Below are 25,214 nucleotides of genomic sequence, written 5' to 3'. Positions count from 1 at the left end.
AAATTAAGGGTGGAAGGTTTATGCTACAGTTATTGGGAATCATAAAAACTAGGACTAACAGATTCTAACATCTTCATTTTAGCACATCCCTATCAGTTAACCTATGGAGAACTCCAGAATGTTATGATCAACCCCACACATTCAAACAAATGTATAAGTCTCAAATGTGTGACTTACCATATAAATTGAAAGAGGCTTGCAAAGCTGATGATTGGATTTTCTTTTTTTTCTCAGCAACGCAGAGATATTCTCCTCTGCAATACTGCCTCCGCTGGCCATTCAGTATAATCTGCAGATGGAAAAGTCCACTGTTAGTCCATTATTAGAACTTGAATATTGCCAAGTTAATGCAACACTATGAGAAAAATGTTTTATCAAGCGATAATAATGCTTTCTATGGCTTGTGTAATATTGTGAAAATCCAAAGCTCACTAAAAATTCAAATCTGAATATTAATCTCAACCTGGCATTTGTCTCCCTATCCTATGCCTCATTTGCTACCGCTCTCTACACAACTCTAGCACCTATATGAGGACGTAGATAGAAAGATCTGTTTGGCAGCCAAGTGACAGTGCACCCTTCTTACTGGAATTCTTGTGGGTTATGGTACACCAATAGCAATTCAGTGGTCTGATAAATTAAGGGTGGAAGGTTTATGCTACAGTTATTGGGAATCATAAAAACTAGGACTAACAGATTCTAACATCTTCATTTTAGCACATCCCTATCAGTTAACCTATGGAGAACTCCAGAATGTTATGATCAACCCCACACATTCAAACAAATGTATAAGTCTCAAATGTGTGACTTACCATATAAATTGAAAGAGGCTTGCAAAGCTGATGAACGGGTTTACTTTTTTTTTTTCCAGCGACGCAGAGATTCTCCTCTGCAATACTGCCTCCGCTGGCCATTCAGTATAATCTGCAGATGGGAAAGTCCACTGTTAGTCCATTATTAGAACTTGAATATTGCCAAGTTAATGCAACACTATGAGAAAAATGTTTTATCAAGCGATAATAATGCTTTCTATGGCTTGTGTAATATTGTGAAAATCCAAAGCTCACTAAAAATTCAAATCTGAATATTAATCTCAACCTGGCATTTGTCTCCCTATCCTATGCCTCATTTGCTACCGCTCTCTACACAACTCTAGCACCTATATGAGGACGTAGATAGACAGATCTGTTTGGCAGCCAAGTGACAGTGCACCCTTCTTACTGGAATTCTTGTGGGTTATGGTACACCAATAGCAATTCAATGGTCTGATAAATTAAGGGTTGAAGGTTTATGCTACAGGTATTGGGAATCATAAAAACTAGGACTAACAGATTCTAACATCTTCATTTTAGCACATCCCTATCAGTTAACCTCTGGAGAACTCCAGAATGTTATGATCAACCCCACACCTTCAAATAAATGTATAAGTCTCAAATGTGTGACTTACCATATAAATTGAAAGAGGCTTGAAAAGCTGATGATTGGATTTTCTTTTTTTTCTCAGCAACGCAGAGATATTCTCCTCTGCAATACTGCCTCAGCTGGCCATTCAGTATAATCTGCAGATGGAAAAGTCCACTGTTAGTCCATTATTAGAACTTGAATATTGCCAAGTTAATGCAACACTATGAAAAAAATGTTTTATCAAGCGATAATAATGCTTTCTATGGCTTGTGTAATATTGTGAAAATTTAAAGCTCACTAAAAATTCAAATCTGAATATTAATCTCAACCTGGCATTCGTCTCCCAATCGTATGCCTCATTTGCTACCGCTCTCTACACAACTCTAGCACCTATATGAGGACGTAGATAGAAAGATCTGTTTGGCAGCCAAGTGACAGTGCACCCTTCTTACTGGAATTCTTGTGGGTTATGGTACACCAATAGCAATTCAGTGGTCTGATAAATTAAGGGTGGAAGGTTTATGCTACAGTTATTGGGAATCATAAAAACTAGGACTAACAGATTATAACATCTTCATTTTAGCACATCCCTATCAGTTAACCTCTGGAGAACTCCAGAATGTTATGATCAACCCCACACCTTCAAATAAATGTATAAGTCTCAAATGTGTGACTTACCATATAAATTGAAAGAGGCTTGCAAAGCTGATGATTGGATTTTCTTTTTTTTCTCAGCAACGCAGAGATATTCTTCTCTGCAATACTGCCTCCGCTGGCCATTCAGTATAATCTGCAGATGGAAAAGTCCACTGTTAGTCCATTATTAGAACTTGAATATTGCCAAGTTAATGCAACACTATGAGAAAAATGTTTTATCAAGCGATAATAATGCTTTCTATGGCTTGTGTAATATTGTGAAAATCCAAAGCTCACTAAAAATTCAAATCTGAATATTAATCTCAACCTGGCATTCGTCTCCCTATCCTATGCCTCATTTGCTACCGCTCTGTACACAACTCTAGCACCTATATGAGGACGTAGATAGAAAGATCTGTTTGGCAGCCAAGTGACAGTGCACCCTTCTTACTGGTATTCTTGTGGGTTATGGTACACCAATAGCAATTCAGTGGTCTGATAAATTAAGGGAGGAAGGTTTATGCTACATTTATTGGGAATCATAAAAATTAGGACTAACAGATTTTAACATCTTCATTTTAGCACATCCCTATCAGTTAACCTATGGAGAACTCCAGAATGTTATGATCAACCCCACACATTCAAACAAATGTATAAGTCTCAAATGTGTGACTTACCATATAAATTGAAAGAGGCTTGCAAAGCTGATGAATGGGTTTTCTTTTTTTTTTCCTGCGACGCAGAGAGATTCTCCTCTGCAATACTGCCTCCGCTGGCCATTCAGTATAATCTGCAGATGGAAAAGTCCACTGTTAGTCCATTATTAGAACTTGAATATTGCCAAGTTAATGCAACACTATGAGAAAAATGTTTTATCAAGCGATAATAATGCTTTCTATGGCTTGTGTAATATTGTGAAAATTTAAAGCTCACTAAAAATTCAAATCTGAATATTAATCTCAACCTGGCATTCGTCTCCCAATCGTATGCCTCATTTGCTACCGCTCTCTACACAACTCTAGCACCTATATGAGGACGTAGATAGAAAGATCTGTTTGGCAGCCAAGTGACAGTGCATCCTTGTTACTGGAATTCTTGTGGGTTATGGTACACCAATAGCAATTCAGTGGTCTGATAAATTAAGGGTGGAAGGTTTATGCTACAGTTATTGGGAATCATAAAAACTAGGACTAACAGATTCTAACATCTTCATTTTAGCACATCCCTATCAGTTAACCTCTGGAGAACTCCAGAATGTTATGATCAACCCCACACCTTCAAATAAATGTATAAGTCTCAAATGTGTGACTTACCATATAAATTGAAAGAGGCTTGCAAAGCTGATGATTGGATTTTCTTTTTTTTCTCAGCAACGCAGAGATATTCTTCTCTGCAATACTGCCTCCGCTGGCCATTCAGTATAATCTGCAGATGGAAAAGTCCACTGTTAGTCCATTATTAGAACTTGAATATTGCCAAGTTAATGCAACACTATGAGAAAAATGTTTTATCAAGCGATAATAATGCTTTCTATGGCTTGTGTAATATTGTGAAAATCCAAAGCTCACTAAAAATTCAAATCTGAATATTAATCTCAACCTGGCATTCGTCTCCCTATCCTATGCCTCATTTGCTACCGCTCTGTACACAACTCTAGCACCTATATGAGGACGTAGATAGAAAGATCTGTTTGGCAGCCAAGTGACAGTGCACCCTTCTTACTGGAATTCTTGTGGGTTATGGTACACCAATAGCAATTCAATGGTCTGATAAATTAATGGAGGAAGGTTTATGCTACAGGTATTGGGAATCATAAAAACTAGGACTAACAGATTCTAACATCTTCATTTTAGCACATCCCTATCAGTTAACCTCTGGAGAACTCCGGAATGTTATGATCAACCCCACACCTTCAAATAAATGTATAAGTCTCAAATGTGTGACTTACCATATAAATTGAAAGAGGCTTGCAAAGCTGATGAATGGGTTTACTTTTTTTTTTTCCAGCGACGCAGAGAGATTCTCCTCTGCAATACTGCCTCCGCTGGCCATTCAGTATAATCTGCAGATGGGAAAGTCCACTTTTAGTCCATTATTAGAACTTGAATATTGCCAAGTTAATGCAACACTATGAGAAAAATGTTTTATCAAGCGATAATATGCTTTCTATGGCTTGTGTAATATTGTGAAAATCCAAAGCTCACTAAAAATTCAAATCTGAATCTTAATCTCAACCTGGCATTTGTCTCCCTATCCTATGCCTCATTTGCTACCGCTCTCTACACAACTCTAGCACCTATATGAGGACGTAGATAGAAAGATCTGTTTGGCAGCCAAGTGACAGTGCACCCTTCCTACTGGTATTCTTGTGGGTTATGGTACACCAATAGCAATTCAGTGGTCTGATAAATTAAGGGTGGAAGGTTTATGCTACAGTTATTGGGAATCATAAAAACTAGGACTAACAGATTCTAAAATCTTCATTTTAGCACATCCCTATCAGTTAACCTATGGAGAACTCCAGAATGTTATGATCAACCCCACACATTCAAACAAATGTATAAGTCTCAAATGTGTGACTTACCATATAAATTGAAAGAGGCTTGCAAAGCTGATGATTGGATTTTCTTTTTTTTCTCAGCAACGCAGAGATATTCTCCTCTGCAATACTGCCTCCGCTGGCCATTCAGTATAATCTGCAGATGGGAAAGTCCACTGTTAGTCCATTATTAGAACTTGAATATTGCCAAGTTAATGCAACACTATGAGAAAAATGTTTTATCAAGCGATAATAATGCTTTCTATTGCTTGTGTAATATTGTGAAAATCCAAAGCTCACTAAAAATTCAAATCTGAATATTAATCTCAACCTGGCATTCGTCTCCCTATCCTATGCCTCATTTGCTACCGCTCTCTACACAACTCTAGCACCTATATGAGGACGTAGATAGAAAGATCTGTTTGGCAGCCAAGTGACAGTGCACCCTTCTTACTGGTATTCTTGTGGGTTATGGTACACCAATAGCAATTCAGTGGTCTGATAAATTAAGGGAGGAAGGTTTATGCTACATTTATTGGGAATCATAAAAATTAGGACTAACAGATTTTAACATCTTCATTTTAGCACATCCCTATCAGTTAACCTATGGAGAACTCCAGAATGTTATGATCAACCCCACACATTCAAACAAATGTATAAGTCTCAAATGTGTGACTTACCATATAAATTGAAAGAGGCTTGCAAAGCTGATGAATGGGTTTTCTTTTTTTTTTCCTGCGACGCAGAGAGATTCTCCTCTGCAATACTGCCTCCGCTGGCCATTCAGTATAATCTGCAGATGGAAAAGTCCACTGTTAGTCCATTATTAGAACTTGAATATTGCCAAGTTAATGCAACACTATGAGAAAAATGTTTTATCAAGCGATAATAATGCTTTCTATGGCTTGTGTAATATTGTGAAAATTTAAAGCTCACTAAAAATTCAAATCTGAATATTAATCTCAACCTGGCATTCGTCTCCCAATCGTATGCCTCATTTGCTACCGCTCTCTACACAACTCTAGCACCTATATGAGGACGTAGATAGAAAGATCTGTTTGGCAGCCAAGTGACAGTGCATCCTTGTTACTGGAATTCTTGTGGGTTATGGTACACCAATAGCAATTCAGTGGTCTGATAAATTAAGGGTGGAAGGTTTATGCTACAGTTATTGGGAATCATAAAAACTAGGACTAACAGATTCTAACATCTTCATTTTAGCACATCCCTATCAGTTAACCTCTGGAGAACTCCAGAATGTTATGATCAACCCCACACCTTCAAATAAATGTATAAGTCTCAAATGTGTGACTTACCATATAAATTGAAAGAGGCTTGCAAAGCTGATGATTGGATTTTCTTTTTTTTCTCAGCAACGCAGAGATATTCTTCTCTGCAATACTGCCTCCGCTGGCCATTCAGTATAATCTGCAGATGGAAAAGTCCACTGTTAGTCCATTATTAGAACTTGAATATTGCCAAGTTAATGCAACACTATGAGAAAAATGTTTTATCAAGCGATAATAATGCTTTCTATGGCTTGTGTAATATTGTGAAAATCCAAAGCTCACTAAAAATTCAAATCTGAATATTAATCTCAACCTGGCATTCGTCTCCCTATCCTATGCCTCATTTGCTACCGCTCTGTACACAACTCTAGCACCTATATGAGGACGTAGATAGAAAGATCTGTTTGGCAGCCAAGTGACAGTGCACCCTTCTTACTGGAATTCTTGTGGGTTATGGTACACCAATAGCAATTCAATGGTCTGATAAATTAATGGAGGAAGGTTTATGCTACAGGTATTGGGAATCATAAAAACTAGGACTAACAGATTCTAACATCTTCATTTTAGCACATCCCTATCAGTTAACCTCTGGAGAACTCCGGAATGTTATGATCAACCCCACACCTTCAAATAAATGTATAAGTCTCAAATGTGTGACTTACCATATAAATTGAAAGAGGCTTGCAAAGCTGATGAATGGGTTTACTTTTTTTTTTTCCAGCGACGCAGAGAGATTCTCCTCTGCAATACTGCCTCCGCTGGCCATTCAGTATAATCTGCAGATGGGAAAGTCCACTTTTAGTCCATTATTAGAACTTGAATATTGCCAAGTTAATGCAACACTATGAGAAAAATGTTTTATCAAGCGATAATATGCTTTCTATGGCTTGTGTAATATTGTGAAAATCCAAAGCTCACTAAAAATTCAAATCTGAATCTTAATCTCAACCTGGCATTTGTCTCCCTATCCTATGCCTCATTTGCTACCGCTCTCTACACAACTCTAGCACCTATATGAGGACGTAGATAGAAAGATCTGTTTGGCAGCCAAGTGACAGTGCACCCTTCCTACTGGTATTCTTGTGGGTTATGGTACACCAATAGCAATTCAGTGGTCTGATAAATTAAGGGTGGAAGGTTTATGCTACAGTTATTGGGAATCATAAAAACTAGGACTAACAGATTCTAAAATCTTCATTTTAGCACATCCCTATCAGTTAACCTATGGAGAACTCCAGAATGTTATGATCAACCCCACACATTCAAACAAATGTATAAGTCTCAAATGTGTGACTTACCATATAAATTGAAAGAGGCTTGCAAAGCTGATGATTGGATTTTCTTTTTTTTCTCAGCAACGCAGAGATATTCTCCTCTGCAATACTGCCTCCGCTGGCCATTCAGTATAATCTGCAGATGGGAAAGTCCACTGTTAGTCCATTATTAGAACTTGAATATTGCCAAGTTAATGCAACACTATGAGAAAAATGTTTTATCAAGCGATAATAATGCTTTCTATTGCTTGTGTAATATTGTGAAAATCCAAAGCTCACTAAAAATTCAAATCTGAATATTAATCTCAACCTGGCATTCGTCTCCCTATCCTATGCCTCATTTGCTACCGCTCTCTACACAACTCTAGCACCTATATGAGGACGTAGATAGAAAGATCTGTTTGGCAGCCAAGTGACAGTGCACCCTTCTTACTGGTATTCTTGTGGGTTATGGTACACCAATAGCAATTCAGTGGTCTGATAAATTAAGGGAGGAAGGTTTATGCTACATTTATTGGGAATCATAAAAATTAGGACTAACAGATTTTAACATCTTCATTTTAGCACATCCCTATCAGTTAACCTATGGAGAACTCCAGAATGTTATGATCAACCCCACACATTCAAACAAATGTATAAGTCTCAAATGTGTGACTTACCATATAAATTGAAAGAGGCTTGCAAAGCTGATGAATGGGTTTTCTTTTTTTTTTCCTGCGACGCAGAGAGATTCTCCTCTGCAATACTGCCTCCGCTGGCCATTCAGTATAATCTGCAGATGGAAAAGTCCACTGTTAGTCCATTATTAGAACTTGAATATTGCCAAGTTAATGCAACACTATGAGAAAAATGTTTTATCAAGCGATAATAATGCTTTCTATGGCTTGTGTAATATTGTGAAAATTTAAAGCTCACTAAAAATTCAAATCTGAATATTAATCTCAACCTGGCATTCGTCTCCCAATCGTATGCCTCATTTGCTACCGCTCTCTACACAACTCTAGCACCTATATGAGGACGTAGATAGAAAGATCTGTTTGGCAGCCAAGTGACAGTGCATCCTTGTTACTGGAATTCTTGTGGGTTATGGTACACCAATAGCAATTCAGTGGTCTGATAAATTAAGGGTGGAAGGTTTATGCTACAGTTATTGGGAATCATAAAAACTAGGACTAACAGATTCTAACATCTTCATTTTAGCACATCCCTATCAGTTAACCTCTGGAGAACTCCAGAATGTTATGATCAACCCCACACCTTCAAATAAATGTATAAGTCTCAAATGTGTGACTTACCATATAAATTGAAAGAGGCTTGCAAAGCTGATGATTGGATTTTCTTTTTTTTCTCAGCAACGCAGAGATATTCTTCTCTGCAATACTGCCTCCGCTGGCCATTCAGTATAATCTGCAGATGGAAAAGTCCACTGTTAGTCCATTATTAGAACTTGAATATTGCCAAGTTAATGCAACACTATGAGAAAAATGTTTTATCAAGCGATAATAATGCTTTCTATGGCTTGTGTAATATTGTGAAAATCCAAAGCTCACTAAAAATTCAAATCTGAATATTAATCTCAACCTGGCATTCGTCTCCCTATCCTATGCCTCATTTGCTACCGCTCTGTACACAACTCTAGCACCTATATGAGGACGTAGATAGAAAGATCTGTTTGGCAGCCAAGTGACAGTGCACCCTTCTTACTGGAATTCTTGTGGGTTATGGTACACCAATAGCAATTCAATGGTCTGATAAATTAATGGAGGAAGGTTTATGCTACAGGTATTGGGAATCATAAAAACTAGGACTAACAGATTCTAACATCTTCATTTTAGCACATCCCTATCAGTTAACCTCTGGAGAACTCCGGAATGTTATGATCAACCCCACACCTTCAAATAAATGTATAAGTCTCAAATGTGTGACTTACCATATAAATTGAAAGAGGCTTGCAAAGCTGATGAATGGGTTTACTTTTTTTTTTTCCAGCGACGCAGAGAGATTCTCCTCTGCAATACTGCCTCCGCTGGCCATTCAGTATAATCTGCAGATGGGAAAGTCCACTTTTAGTCCATTATTAGAACTTGAATATTGCCAAGTTAATGCAACACTATGAGAAAAATGTTTTATCAAGCGATAATATGCTTTCTATGGCTTGTGTAATATTGTGAAAATCCAAAGCTCACTAAAAATTCAAATCTGAATCTTAATCTCAACCTGGCATTTGTCTCCCTATCCTATGCCTCATTTGCTACCGCTCTCTACACAACTCTAGCACCTATATGAGGACGTAGATAGAAAGATCTGTTTGGCAGCCAAGTGACAGTGCACCCTTCCTACTGGTATTCTTGTGGGTTATGGTACACCAATAGCAATTCAGTGGTCTGATAAATTAAGGGTGGAAGGTTTATGCTACAGTTATTGGGAATCATAAAAACTAGGACTAACAGATTCTAAAATCTTCATTTTAGCACATCCCTATCAGTTAACCTATGGAGAACTCCAGAATGTTATGATCAACCCCACACATTCAAACAAATGTATAAGTCTCAAATGTGTGACTTACCATATAAATTGAAAGAGGCTTGCAAAGCTGATGATTGGATTTTCTTTTTTTTCTCAGCAACGCAGAGATATTCTCCTCTGCAATACTGCCTCCGCTGGCCATTCAGTATAATCTGCAGATGGGAAAGTCCACTGTTAGTCCATTATTAGAACTTGAATATTGCCAAGTTAATGCAACACTATGAGAAAAATGTTTTATCAAGCGATAATAATGCTTTCTATTGCTTGTGTAATATTGTGAAAATCCAAAGCTCACTAAAAATTCAAATCTGAATATTAATCTCAACCTGGCATTCGTCTCCCTATCCTATGCCTCATTTGCTACCGCTCTCTACACAACTCTAGCACCTATATGAGGACGTAGATAGAAAGATCTGTTTGGCAGCCAAGTGACAGTGCACCCTTCTTACTGGTATTCTTGTGGGTTATGGTACACCAATAGCAATTCAGTGGTCTGATAAATTAAGGGAGGAAGGTTTATGCTACATTTATTGGGAATCATAAAAATTAGGACTAACAGATTTTAACATCTTCATTTTAGCACATCCCTATCAGTTAACCTATGGAGAACTCCAGAATGTTATGATCAACCCCACACATTCAAACAAATGTATAAGTCTCAAATGTGTGACTTACCATATAAATTGAAAGAGGCTTGCAAAGCTGATGAATGGGTTTTCTTTTTTTTTTCCTGCGACGCAGAGAGATTCTCCTCTGCAATACTGCCTCCGCTGGCCATTCAGTATAATCTGCAGATGGAAAAGTCCACTGTTAGTCCATTATTAGAACTTGAATATTGCCAAGTTAATGCAACACTATGAGAAAAATGTTTTATCAAGCGATAATAATGCTTTCTATGGCTTGTGTAATATTGTGAAAATTTAAAGCTCACTAAAAATTCAAATCTGAATATTAATCTCAACCTGGCATTCGTCTCCCAATCGTATGCCTCATTTGCTACCGCTCTCTACACAACTCTAGCACCTATATGAGGACGTAGATAGAAAGATCTGTTTGGCAGCCAAGTGACAGTGCATCCTTGTTACTGGAATTCTTGTGGGTTATGGTACACCAATAGCAATTCAGTGGTCTGATAAATTAAGGGTGGAAGGTTTATGCTACAGTTATTGGGAATCATAAAAACTAGGACTAACAGATTCTAACATCTTCATTTTAGCACATCCCTATCAGTTAACCTCTGGAGAACTCCAGAATGTTATGATCAACCCCACACCTTCAAATAAATGTATAAGTCTCAAATGTGTGACTTACCATATAAATTGAAAGAGGCTTGCAAAGCTGATGATTGGATTTTCTTTTTTTTCTCAGCAACGCAGAGATATTCTTCTCTGCAATACTGCCTCCGCTGGCCATTCAGTATAATCTGCAGATGGAAAAGTCCACTGTTAGTCCATTATTAGAACTTGAATATTGCCAAGTTAATGCAACACTATGAGAAAAATGTTTTATCAAGCGATAATAATGCTTTCTATGGCTTGTGTAATATTGTGAAAATCCAAAGCTCACTAAAAATTCAAATCTGAATATTAATCTCAACCTGGCATTCGTCTCCCTATCCTATGCCTCATTTGCTACCGCTCTGTACACAACTCTAGCACCTATATGAGGACGTAGATAGAAAGATCTGTTTGGCAGCCAAGTGACAGTGCACCCTTCTTACTGGAATTCTTGTGGGTTATGGTACACCAATAGCAATTCAATGGTCTGATAAATTAATGGAGGAAGGTTTATGCTACAGGTATTGGGAATCATAAAAACTAGGACTAACAGATTCTAACATCTTCATTTTAGCACATCCCTATCAGTTAACCTCTGGAGAACTCCGGAATGTTATGATCAACCCCACACCTTCAAATAAATGTATAAGTCTCAAATGTGTGACTTACCATATAAATTGAAAGAGGCTTGCAAAGCTGATGAATGGGTTTACTTTTTTTTTTTCCAGCGACGCAGAGAGATTCTCCTCTGCAATACTGCCTCCGCTGGCCATTCAGTATAATCTGCAGATGGGAAAGTCCACTTTTAGTCCATTATTAGAACTTGAATATTGCCAAGTTAATGCAACACTATGAGAAAAATGTTTTATCAAGCGATAATATGCTTTCTATGGCTTGTGTAATATTGTGAAAATCCAAAGCTCACTAAAAATTCAAATCTGAATCTTAATCTCAACCTGGCATTTGTCTCCCTATCCTATGCCTCATTTGCTACCGCTCTCTACACAACTCTAGCACCTATATGAGGACGTAGATAGAAAGATCTGTTTGGCAGCCAAGTGACAGTGCACCCTTCCTACTGGTATTCTTGTGGGTTATGGTACACCAATAGCAATTCAGTGGTCTGATAAATTAAGGGTGGAAGGTTTATGCTACAGTTATTGGGAATCATAAAAACTAGGACTAACAGATTCTAAAATCTTCATTTTAGCACATCCCTATCAGTTAACCTATGGAGAACTCCAGAATGTTATGATCAACCCCACACATTCAAACAAATGTATAAGTCTCAAATGTGTGACTTACCATATAAATTGAAAGAGGCTTGCAAAGCTGATGATTGGATTTTCTTTTTTTTCTCAGCAACGCAGAGATATTCTCCTCTGCAATACTGCCTCCGCTGGCCATTCAGTATAATCTGCAGATGGGAAAGTCCACTGTTAGTCCATTATTAGAACTTGAATATTGCCAAGTTAATGCAACACTATGAGAAAAATGTTTTATCAAGCGATAATAATGCTTTCTATTGCTTGTGTAATATTGTGAAAATCCAAAGCTCACTAAAAATTCAAATCTGAATATTAATCTCAACCTGGCATTCGTCTCCCTATCCTATGCCTCATTTGCTACCGCTCTCTACACAACTCTAGCACCTATATGAGGACGTAGATAGAAAGATCTGTTTGGCAGCCAAGTGACAGTGCACCCTTCTTACTGGTATTCTTGTGGGTTATGGTACACCAATAGCAATTCAGTGGTCTGATAAATTAAGGGAGGAAGGTTTATGCTACATTTATTGGGAATCATAAAAATTAGGACTAACAGATTTTAACATCTTCATTTTAGCACATCCCTATCAGTTAACCTATGGAGAACTCCAGAATGTTATGATCAACCCCACACATTCAAACAAATGTATAAGTCTCAAATGTGTGACTTACCATATAAATTGAAAGAGGCTTGCAAAGCTGATGAATGGGTTTTCTTTTTTTTTTCCTGCGACGCAGAGAGATTCTCCTCTGCAATACTGCCTCCGCTGGCCATTCAGTATAATCTGCAGATGGAAAAGTCCACTGTTAGTCCATTATTAGAACTTGAATATTGCCAAGTTAATGCAACACTATGAGAAAAATGTTTTATCAAGCGATAATAATGCTTTCTATGGCTTGTGTAATATTGTGAAAATTTAAAGCTCACTAAAAATTCAAATCTGAATATTAATCTCAACCTGGCATTCGTCTCCCAATCGTATGCCTCATTTGCTACCGCTCTCTACACAACTCTAGCACCTATATGAGGACGTAGATAGAAAGATCTGTTTGGCAGCCAAGTGACAGTGCATCCTTGTTACTGGAATTCTTGTGGGTTATGGTACACCAATAGCAATTCAGTGGTCTGATAAATTAAGGGTGGAAGGTTTATGCTACAGTTATTGGGAATCATAAAAACTAGGACTAACAGATTCTAACATCTTCATTTTAGCACATCCCTATCAGTTAACCTCTGGAGAACTCCAGAATGTTATGATCAACCCCACACCTTCAAATAAATGTATAAGTCTCAAATGTGTGACTTACCATATAAATTGAAAGAGGCTTGCAAAGCTGATGATTGGATTTTCTTTTTTTTCTCAGCAACGCAGAGATATTCTTCTCTGCAATACTGCCTCCGCTGGCCATTCAGTATAATCTGCAGATGGAAAAGTCCACTGTTAGTCCATTATTAGAACTTGAATATTGCCAAGTTAATGCAACACTATGAGAAAAATGTTTTATCAAGCGATAATAATGCTTTCTATGGCTTGTGTAATATTGTGAAAATCCAAAGCTCACTAAAAATTCAAATCTGAATATTAATCTCAACCTGGCATTCGTCTCCCTATCCTATGCCTCATTTGCTACCGCTCTGTACACAACTCTAGCACCTATATGAGGACGTAGATAGAAAGATCTGTTTGGCAGCCAAGTGACAGTGCACCCTTCTTACTGGAATTCTTGTGGGTTATGGTACACCAATAGCAATTCAATGGTCTGATAAATTAATGGAGGAAGGTTTATGCTACAGGTATTGGGAATCATAAAAACTAGGACTAACAGATTCTAACATCTTCATTTTAGCACATCCCTATCAGTTAACCTCTGGAGAACTCCGGAATGTTATGATCAACCCCACACCTTCAAATAAATGTATAAGTCTCAAATGTGTGACTTACCATATAAATTGAAAGAGGCTTGCAAAGCTGATGAATGGGTTTACTTTTTTTTTTTCCAGCGACGCAGAGAGATTCTCCTCTGCAATACTGCCTCCGCTGGCCATTCAGTATAATCTGCAGATGGGAAAGTCCACTTTTAGTCCATTATTAGAACTTGAATATTGCCAAGTTAATGCAACACTATGAGAAAAATGTTTTATCAAGCGATAATATGCTTTCTATGGCTTGTGTAATATTGTGAAAATCCAAAGCTCACTAAAAATTCAAATCTGAATCTTAATCTCAACCTGGCATTTGTCTCCCTATCCTATGCCTCATTTGCTACCGCTCTCTACACAACTCTAGCACCTATATGAGGACGTAGATAGAAAGATCTGTTTGGCAGCCAAGTGACAGTGCACCCTTCCTACTGGTATTCTTGTGGGTTATGGTACACCAATAGCAATTCAGTGGTCTGATAAATTAAGGGTGGAAGGTTTATGCTACAGTTATTGGGAATCATAAAAACTAGGACTAACAGATTCTAAAATCTTCATTTTAGCACATCCCTATCAGTTAACCTATGGAGAACTCCAGAATGTTATGATCAACCCCACACATTCAAACAAATGTATAAGTCTCAAATGTGTGACTTACCATATAAATTGAAAGAGGCTTGCAAAGCTGATGATTGGATTTTCTTTTTTTTCTCAGCAACGCAGAGATATTCTCCTCTGCAATACTGCCTCCGCTGGCCATTCAGTATAATCTGCAGATGGGAAAGTCCACTGTTAGTCCATTATTAGAACTTGAATATTGCCAAGTTAATGCAACACTATGAGAAAAATGTTTTATCAAGCGATAATAATGCTTTCTATTGCTTGTGTAATATTGTGAAAATCCAAAGCTCACTAAAAATTCAAATCTGAATATTAATCTCAACCTGGCATTCGTCTCCCTATCCTATGCCTCATTTGCTACCGCTCTCTACACAACTCTAGCACCTATATGAGGACGTAGATAGACAGATCTGTTTGGCAGCCAAGTGACAGTGCACCCTTCTTACTGGAATTCTTGTGGGTTATGGTACACCAATAGCAATTCAATGGTCTGATAAATTAAGGGTTGAAGGTTTATGCTACAGGTATTGGGAATCATAAAAACTAGGACTAACAGATTCTAACATCTTCATTTTAGCACATCCCTATCAGTTAACCTCTGGAGAACTCCAGAATGTTATGATCAACCCCACACCTTCAAATAAATGTATAAGTCTCAAATGTGTGACTTACCATATAAATTGAAAGAGGCTTGAAAAGCTGATGATTGGATTTTCTTTTTTTTCTCAGCAACGCAGAGATATTCTCCTCTGCAATACTGCCTCAGCTGGCCATTCAGTATAATCTGCAGATGGAAAAGTCCACTGTTAGTCCATTATTAGAACTTGAATATTGCCAAGTTAATGCAACACTATGAAAAAAATGTTTTATCAAGCGATAATAATGCTTTCTATGGCTTGTGTAATATTGTGAAAATTTAAAGCTCACTAAAAATTCAAATCTGAATATTAATCTCAACCTGGCATTCGTCTCCCAATCGTATGCCTCATTTGCTACCGCTCTCTACACAACTCTAGCACCTATATGAGGACGTAGATAGAAAGATCTGTTTGGCAGCCAAGTGACAGTGCACCCTTCTTACTGGAATTCTTGTGGGTTATGGTACACCAATAGCAATTCAGTGGTCTGATAAATTAAGGGTGGAAGGTTTATGCTACAGTTATTGGGAATCATAAAAACTAGGACTAACAGATTATAACATCTTCATTTTAGCACATCCCTATCAGTTAACCTCTGGAGAACTCCAGAATGTTATGATCAACCCCACACCTTCAAATAAATGTATAAGTCTCAAATGTGTGACTTACCATATAAATTGAAAGAGGCTTGCAAAGCTGATGATTGGATTTTCTTTTTTTTCTCAGCAACGCAGAGATATTCTTCTCTGCAATACTGCCTCCGCTGGCCATTCAGTATAATCTGCAGATGGAAAAGTCCACTGTTAGTCCATTATTAGAACTTGAATATTGCCAAGTTAATGCAACACTATGAGAAAAATGTTTTATCAAGCGATAATAATGCTTTCTATGGCTTGTGTAATATTGTGAAAATCCAAAGCTCACTAAAAATTCAAATCTGAATATTAATCTCAACCTGGCATTCGTCTCCCTATCCTATGCCTCATTTGCTACCGCTCTGTACACAACTCTAGCACCTATATGAGGACGTAGATAGAAAGATCTGTTTGGCAGCCAAGTGACAGTGCACCCTTCTTACTGGTATTCTTGTGGGTTATGGTACACCAATAGCAATTCAGTGGTCTGATAAATTAAGGGAGGAAGGTTTATGCTACATTTATTGGGAATCATAAAAATTAGGACTAACAGATTTTAACATCTTCATTTTAGCACATCCCTATCAGTTAACCTATGGAGAACTCCAGAATGTTATGATCAACCCCACACATTCAAACAAATGTATAAGTCTCAAATGTGTGACTTACCATATAAATTGAAAGAGGCTTGCAAAGCTGATGAATGGGTTTTCTTTTTTTTTTCCTGCGACGCAGAGAGATTCTCCTCTGCAATACTGCCTCCGCTGGCCATTCAGTATAATCTGCAGATGGAAAAGTCCACTGTTAGTCCATTATTAGAACTTGAATATTGCCAAGTTAATGCAACACTATGAGAAAAATGTTTTATCAAGCGATAATAATGCTTTCTATGGCTTGTGTAATATTGTGAAAATTTAAAGCTCACTAAAAATTCAAATCTGAATATTAATCTCAACCTGGCATTCGTCTCCCAATCGTATGCCTCATTTGCTACCGCTCTCTACACAACTCTAGCACCTATATGAGGACGTAGATAGAAAGATCTGTTTGGCAGCCAAGTGACAGTGCATCCTTGTTACTGGAATTCTTGTGGGTTATGGTACACCAATAGCAATTCAGTGGTCTGATAAATTAAGGGTGGAAGGTTTATGCTACAGTTATTGGGAATCATAAAAACTAGGACTAACAGATTCTAACATCTTCATTTTAGCACATCCCTATCAGTTAACCTCTGGAGAACTCCAGAATGTTATGATCAACCCCACACCTTCAAATAAATGTATAAGTCTCAAATGTGTGACTTACCATATAAATTGAAAGAGGCTTGCAAAGCTGATGATTGGATTTTCTTTTTTTTCTCAGCAACGCAGAGATATTCTTCTCTGCAATACTGCCTCCGCTGGCCATTCAGTATAATCTGCAGATGGAAAAGTCCACTGTTAGTCCATTATTAGAACTTGAATATTGCCAAGTTAATGCAACACTATGAGAAAAATGTTTTATCAAGCGATAATAATGCTTTCTATGGCTTGTGTAATATTGTGAAAATCCAAAGCTCACTAAAAATTCAAATCTGAATATTAATCTCAACCTGGCATTCGTCTCCCTATCCTATGCCTCATTTGCTACCGCTCTGTACACAACTCTAGCACCTATATGAGGACGTAGATAGAAAGATCTGTTTGGCAGCCAAGTGACAGTGCACCCTTCTTACTGGAATTCTTGTGGGTTATGGTACACCAATAGCAATTCAATGGTCTGATAAATTAATGGAGGAAGGTTTATGCTACAGGTATTGGGAATCATAAAAACTAGGACTAACAGATTCTAACATCTTCATTTTAGCACATCCCTATCAGTTAACCTCTGGAGAACTCCGGAATGTTATGATCAACCCCACACCTTCAAATAAATGTATAAGTCTCAAATGTGTGACTTACCATATAAATTGAAAGAGGCTTGCAAAGCTGATGAATGGGTTTACTTTTTTTTTTTCCAGCGACGCAGAGAGATTCTCCTCTGCAATACTGCCTCCGCTGGCCATTCAGTATAATCTGCAGATGGGAAAGTCCACTTTTAGTCCATTATTAGAACTTGAATATTGCCAAGTTAATGCAACACTATGAGAAAAATGTTTTATCAAGCGATAATATGCTTTCTATGGCTTGTGTAATATTGTGAAAATCCAAAGCTCACTAAAAATTCAAATCTGAATCTTAATCTCAACCTGGCATTTGTCTCCCTATCCTATGCCTCATTTGCTACCGCTCTCTACACAACTCTAGCACCTATATGAGGACGTAGATAGAAAGATCTGTTTGGCAGCCAAGTGACAGTGCACCCTTCCTACTGGTATTCTTGTGGGTTATGGTACACCAATAGCAATTCAGTGGTCTGATAAATTAAGGGTGGAAGGTTTATGCTACAGTTATTGGGAATCATAAAAACTAGGACTAACAGATTCTAAAATCTTCATTTTAGCACATCCCTATCAGTTAACCTATGGAGAACTCCAGAATGTTATGATCAACCCCACACATTCAAACAAATGTATAAGTCTCAAATGTGTGACTTACCATATAAATTGAAAGAGGCTTGCAAAGCTGATGATTGGATTTTCTTTTTTTTCTCAGCAACGCAGAGATATTCTCCTCTGCAATACTGCCTCCGCTGGCCATTCAGTATAATCTGCAGATGGGAAAGTCCACTGTTAGTCCATTATTAGAACTTGAATATTGCCAAGTTAATGCAACACTATGAGAAAAATGTTTTATCAAGCGATAATAATGCTTTCTATTGCTTGTGTAATATTGTGAAAATCCAAAGCTCACTAAAAATTCAAATCTGAATATTAATCTCAACCTGGCATTCGTCTCCCTATCCTATGCCTCATTTGCTACCGCTCTCTACACAACTCTAGCACCTATATGAGGACGTAGATAGAAAGATCTGTTTGGCAGCCAAGTGACAGTGCACCCTTCTTACTGGTATTCTTGTGGGTTATGGTACACCAATAGCAATTCAGTGGTCTGATAAATTAAGGGAGGAAGGTTTATGCTACATTTATTGGGAATCATAAAAATTAGGACTAACAGATTTTAACATCTTCATTTTAGCACATCCCTATCAGTTAACCTATGGAGAACTCCAGAATGTTATGATCAACCCCACACATTCAAACAAATGTATAAGTCTCAAATGTGTGACTTACCATATAAATTGAAAGAGGCTTGCAAAGCTGATGAATGGGTTTTCTTTTTTTTTTCCTGCGACGCAGAGAGATTCTCCTCTGCAATACTGCCTCCGCTGGCCATTCAGTATAATCTGCAGATGGAAAAGTCCACTGTTAGTCCATTATTAGAACTTGAATATTGCCAAGTTAATGCAACACTATGAGAAAAATGTTTTATCAAGCGATAATAATGCTTTCTATGGCTTGTGTAATATTGTGAAAATTTAAAGCTCACTAAAAATTCAAATCTGAATATTAATCTCAACCTGGCATTCGTCTCCCAATCGTATGCCTCATTTGCTACCGCTCTCTACACAACTCTAGCACCTATATGAGGACGTAGATAGAAAGATCTGTTTGGCAGCCAAGTGACAGTGCATCCTTGTTACTGGAATTCTTGTGGGTTATGGTACACCAATAGCAATTCAGTGGTCTGATAAATTAAGGGTGGAAGGTTTATGCTACAGTTATTGGGAATCATAAAAACTAGGACTAACAGATTCTAACATCTTCATTTTAGCACATCCCTATCAGTTAACCTCTGGAGAACTCCAGAATGTTATGATCAACCCCACACCTTCAAATAAATGTATAAGTCTCAAATGTGTGACTTACCATATAAATTGAAAGAGGCTTGCAAAGCTGATGATTGGATTTTCTTTTTTTTCTCAGCAACGCAGAGATATTCTTCTCTGCAATACTGCCTCCGCTGGCCATTCAGTATAATCTGCAGATGGAAAAGTCCACTGTTAGTCCATTATTAGAACTTGAATATTGCCAAGTTAATGCAACACTATGAGAAAAATGTTTTATCAAGCGATAATAATGCTTTCTATGGCTTGTGTAATATTGTGAAAATCCAAAGCTCACTAAAAATTCAAATCTGAATATTAATCTCAACCTGGCATTCGTCTCCCTATCCTATGCCTCATTTGCTACCGCTCTGTACACAACTCTAGCACCTATATGAGGACGTAGATAGAAAGATCTGTTTGGCAGCCAAGTGACAGTGCACCCTTCTTACTGGAATTCTTGTGGGTTATGGTACACCAATAGCAATTCAATGGTCTGATAAATTAATGGAGGAAGGTTTATGCTACAGGTATTGGGAATCATAAAAACTAGGACTAACAGATTCTAACATCTTCATTTTAGCACATCCCTATCAGTTAACCTCTGGAGAACTCCGGAATGTTATGATCAACCCCACACCTTCAAATAAATGTATAAGTCTCAAATGTGTGACTTACCATATAAATTGAAAGAGGCTTGCAAAGCTGATGAATGGGTTTACTTTTTTTTTTTCCAGCGACGCAGAGAGATTCTCCTCTGCAATACTGCCTCCGCTGGCCATTCAGTATAATCTGCAGATGGGAAAGTCCACTTTTAGTCCATTATTAGAACTTGAATATTGCCAAGTTAATGCAACACTATGAGAAAAATGTTTTATCAAGCGATAATATGCTTTCTATGGCTTGTGTAATATTGTGAAAATCCAAAGCTCACTAAAAATTCAAATCTGAATCTTAATCTCAACCTGGCATTTGTCTCCCTATCCTATGCCTCATTTGCTACCGCTCTCTACACAACTCTAGCACCTATATGAGGACGTAGATAGAAAGATCTGTTTGGCAGCCAAGTGACAGTGCACCCTTCCTACTGGTATTCTTGTGGGTTATGGTACACCAATAGCAATTCAGTGGTCTGATAAATTAAGGGTGGAAGGTTTATGCTACAGTTATTGGGAATCATAAAAACTAGGACTAACAGATTCTAAAATCTTCATTTTAGCACATCCCTATCAGTTAACCTATGGAGAACTCCAGAATGTTATGATCAACCCCACACATTCAAACAAATGTATAAGTCTCAAATGTGTGACTTACCATATAAATTGAAAGAGGCTTGCAAAGCTGATGATTGGATTTTCTTTTTTTTCTCAGCAACGCAGAGATATTCTCCTCTGCAATACTGCCTCCGCTGGCCATTCAGTATAATCTGCAGATGGGAAAGTCCACTGTTAGTCCATTATTAGAACTTGAATATTGCCAAGTTAATGCAACACTATGAGAAAAATGTTTTATCAAGCGATAATAATGCTTTCTATTGCTTGTGTAATATTGTGAAAATCCAAAGCTCACTAAAAATTCAAATCTGAATATTAATCTCAACCTGGCATTCGTCTCCCTATCCTATGCCTCATTTGCTACCGCTCTCTACACAACTCTAGCACCTATATGAGGACGTAGATAGAAAGATCTGTTTGGCAGCCAAGTGACAGTGCACCCTTCTTACTGGTATTCTTGTGGGTTATGGTACACCAATAGCAATTCAGTGGTCTGATAAATTAAGGGAGGAAGGTTTATGCTACATTTATTGGGAATCATAAAAATTAGGACTAACAGATTTTAACATCTTCATTTTAGCACATCCCTATCAGTTAACCTATGGAGAACTCCAGAATGTTATGATCAACCCCACACATTCAAACAAATGTATAAGTCTCAAATGTGTGACTTACCATATAAATTGAAAGAGGCTTGCAAAGCTGATGAATGGGTTTTCTTTTTTTTTTCCTGCGACGCAGAGAGATTCTCCTCTGCAATACTGCCTCCGCTGGCCATTCAGTATAATCTGCAGATGGAAAAGTCCACTGTTAGTCCATTATTAGAACTTGAATATTGCCAAGTTAATGCAACACTATGAGAAAAATGTTTTATCAAGCGATAATAATGCTTTCTATGGCTTGTGTAATATTGTGAAAATTTAAAGCTCACTAAAAATTCAAATCTGAATATTAATCTCAACCTGGCATTCGTCTCCCAATCGTATGCCTCATTTGCTACCGCTCTCTACACAACTCTAGCACCTATATGAGGACGTAGATAGAAAGATCTGTTTGGCAGCCAAGTGACAGTGCATCCTTGTTACTGGAATTCTTGTGGGTTATGGTACACCAATAGCAATTCAGTGGTCTGATAAATTAAGGGTGGAAGGTTTATGCTACAGTTATTGGGAATCATAAAAACTAGGACTAACAGATTCTAACATCTTCATTTTAGCACATCCCTATCAGTTAACCTCTGGAGAACTCCAGAATGTTATGATCAACCCCACACCTTCAAATAAATGTATAAGTCTCAAATGTGTGACTTACCATATAAATTGAAAGAGGCTTGCAAAGCTGATGATTGGATTTTCTTTTTTTTCTCAGCAACGCAGAGATATTCTTCTCTGCAATACTGCCTCCGCTGGCCATTCAGTATAATCTGCAGATGGAAAAGTCCACTGTTAGTCCATTATTAGAACTTGAATATTGCCAAGTTAATGCAACACTATGAGAAAAATGTTTTATCAAGCGATAATAATGCTTTCTATGGCTTGTGTAATATTGTGAAAATCCAAAGCTCACTAAAAATTCAAATCTGAATATTAATCTCAACCTGGCATTCGTCTCCCTATCCTATGCCTCATTTGCTACCGCTCTGTACACAACTCTAGCACCTATATGAGGACGTAGATAGAAAGATCTGTTTGGCAGCCAAGTGACAGTGCACCCTTCTTACTGGAATTCTTGTGGGTTATGGTACACCAATAGCAATTCAATGGTCTGATAAATTAATGGAGGAAGGTTTATGCTACAGGTATTGGGAATCATAAAAACTAGGACTAACAGATTCTAACATCTTCATTTTAGCACATCCCTATCAGTTAACCTCTGGAGAACTCCGGAATGTTATGATCAACCCCACACCTTCAAATAAATGTATAAGTCTCAAATGTGTGACTTACCATATAAATTGAAAGAGGCTTGCAAAGCTGATGAATGGGTTTACTTTTTTTTTTTCCAGCGACGCAGAGAGATTCTCCTCTGCAATACTGCCTCCGCTGGCCATTCAGTATAATCTGCAGATGGGAAAGTCCACTTTTAGTCCATTATTAGAACTTGAATATTGCCAAGTTAATGCAACACTATGAGAAAAATGTTTTATCAAGCGATAATATGCTTTCTATGGCTTGTGTAATATTGTGAAAATCCAAAGCTCACTAAAAATTCAAATCTGAATCTTAATCTCAACCTGGCATTTGTCTCCCTATCCTATGCCTCATTTGCTACCGCTCTCTACACAACTCTAGCACCTATATGAGGACGTAGATAGAAAGATCTGTTTGGCAGCCAAGTGACAGTGCACCCTTCCTACTGGTATTCTTGTGGGTTATGGTACACCAATAGCAATTCAGTGGTCTGATAAATTAAGGGTGGAAGGTTTATGCTACAGTTATTGGGAATCATAAAAACTAGGACTAACAGATTCTAAAATCTTCATTTTAGCACATCCCTATCAGTTAACCTATGGAGAACTCCAGAATGTTATGATCAACCCCACACATTCAAACAAATGTATAAGTCTCAAATGTGTGACTTACCATATAAATTGAAAGAGGCTTGCAAAGCTGATGATTGGATTTTCTTTTTTTTCTCAGCAACGCAGAGATATTCTCCTCTGCAATACTGCCTCCGCTGGCCATTCAGTATAATCTGCAGATGGGAAAGTCCACTGTTAGTCCATTATTAGAACTTGAATATTGCCAAGTTAATGCAACACTATGAGAAAAATGTTTTATCAAGCGATAATAATGCTTTCTATTGCTTGTGTAATATTGTGAAAATCCAAAGCTCACTAAAAATTCAAATCTGAATATTAATCTCAACCTGGCATTCGTCTCCCTATCCTATGCCTCATTTGCTACCGCTCTCTACACAACTCTAGCACCTATATGAGGACGTAGATAGAAAGATCTGTTTGGCAGCCAAGTGACAGTGCACCCTTCTTACTGGTATTCTTGTGGGTTATGGTACACCAATAGCAATTCAGTGGTCTGATAAATTAAGGGAGGAAGGTTTATGCTACATTTATTGGGAATCATAAAAATTAGGACTAACAGATTTTAACATCTTCATTTTAGCACATCCCTATCAGTTAACCTATGGAGAACTCCAGAATGTTATGATCAACCCCACACATTCAAACAAATGTATAAGTCTCAAATGTGTGACTTACCATATAAATTGAAAGAGGCTTGCAAAGCTGATGAATGGGTTTTCTTTTTTTTTTCCTGCGACGCAGAGAGATTCTCCTCTGCAATACTGCCTCCGCTGGCCATTCAGTATAATCTGCAGATGGAAAAGTCCACTGTTAGTCCATTATTAGAACTTGAATATTGCCAAGTTAATGCAACACTATGAGAAAAATGTTTTATCAAGCGATAATAATGCTTTCTATGGCTTGTGTAATATTGTGAAAATTTAAAGCTCACTAAAAATTCAAATCTGAATATTAATCTCAACCTGGCATTCGTCTCCCAATCGTATGCCTCATTTGCTACCGCTCTCTACACAACTCTAGCACCTATATGAGGACGTAGATAGAAAGATCTGTTTGGCAGCCAAGTGACAGTGCATCCTTGTTACTGGAATTCTTGTGGGTTATGGTACACCAATAGCAATTCAGTGGTCTGATAAATTAAGGGTGGAAGGTTTATGCTACAGTTATTGGGAATCATAAAAACTAGGACTAACAGATTCTAACATCTTCATTTTAGCACATCCCTATCAGTTAACCTCTGGAGAACTCCAGAATGTTATGATCAACCCCACACCTTCAAATAAATGTATAAGTCTCAAATGTGTGACTTACCATATAAATTGAAAGAGGCTTGCAAAGCTGATGATTGGATTTTCTTTTTTTTCTCAGCAACGCAGAGATATTCTTCTCTGCAATACTGCCTCCGCTGGCCATTCAGTATAATCTGCAGATGGAAAAGTCCACTGTTAGTCCATTATTAGAACTTGAATATTGCCAAGTTAATGCAACACTATGAGAAAAATGTTTTATCAAGCGATAATAATGCTTTCTATGGCTTGTGTAATATTGTGAAAATCCAAAGCTCAC

This window comes from Lissotriton vulgaris, chromosome 10 (assembly GCF_964263255.1).
Source record: "Lissotriton vulgaris chromosome 10, aLisVul1.2, whole genome shotgun sequence".
Classification (NCBI taxonomy): domain Eukaryota; kingdom Metazoa; phylum Chordata; class Amphibia; order Caudata; family Salamandridae; genus Lissotriton; species Lissotriton vulgaris.
This window is presented reverse-complemented; position numbering follows the sequence as displayed.